The sequence below is a fragment of the Meles meles genome, chromosome 14, assembly GCF_922984935.1.
Source record: "Meles meles chromosome 14, mMelMel3.1 paternal haplotype, whole genome shotgun sequence".
Taxonomy (NCBI): domain Eukaryota; kingdom Metazoa; phylum Chordata; class Mammalia; order Carnivora; family Mustelidae; genus Meles; species Meles meles.
The window spans coordinates 11,988,486-11,989,322 of record NC_060079.1 but is presented as its reverse complement, the minus strand read 5'-3'; the positions used below and the strand labels follow the sequence as shown (position 1 = coordinate 11,989,322).

The following is an 837-nucleotide window of genomic DNA, read 5'->3' as shown; positions in this document are numbered from 1 at the left end:
AAGCAGTAATTCTACCAACTGGCCCTCCTATCCCAGTTAACAGGCCTGGGCCCAGCTGTGTGGGAAGCAAAGCTGCCTGTGATGTGAGCCATGTTGGTCTCCTGCGTCGAAAGGACTTGCTCTGCGGACAATCTGTTGTGTCTCCCATGTTGTCTCTCTCTTGGCCAGAGGGGGCGTGGCTGCGAGGTTAACATGGCCATGCAGAGGCAGCTGGCCGCTTCCTTTCTCACCTCCTAAGGGCTTCATTTTGGATCCTGTCCAAATAGCCACGTTTTGGACAGAATGTGCAAAACAATCCAACTGAAAATTGCTTTCGTTGGCTATACTGTAGATATCATCCTCGTAGGTTTCGACAGGAGGGCTGAGGTTATGACTCCCTTTCCTATTGCGTGTCTTTAGCTTTGCGCAGTGGCAGTATCGTAGCCAATGAGGTTTATCCGAGGCGCGATTATTGCTAATTGAAAACTTTTCCTATTGCGTGTCTTTATTTAAATTCCATTGCAGAACTTCATACCTACAGCTAGTCACAGCCATTGAAAATAATCTAATCACGACCGCTTATTGAGTGCTCGTAACATGTAAGGCATGATAATAGTGTTTTCTGATCTAACCCCAGGACAACTCTCTGAGGTGGGTTTTTTTAGCCCATTTTGCAGTTATGGAAGCTAAAGTTCAGAGAAGTTAAATGATCTGCGGAAGGTTACACAACAGGGAAGATGTGCGACTGGGATTGGAATTCATGTCTGACTCCCTCGTGCTATGGTGCGTCTCTGATACGCCTACAGCGAAGGGGTAGAACGTGACAAGTCATTTGGCTGAACACATGATTCTGTGTTC

The 837-nt window shown here is 47.0% G+C and overlaps 1 pseudogene; it reads left to right on the top strand.

Annotated features, from left to right (window-relative positions):
* Positions 1–397: 397 nt before the first annotated feature.
* On the top strand, positions 398–551 carry LOC123925323 (annotated as a pseudogene).
* Positions 552–837: the final 286 nt, after the last annotated feature.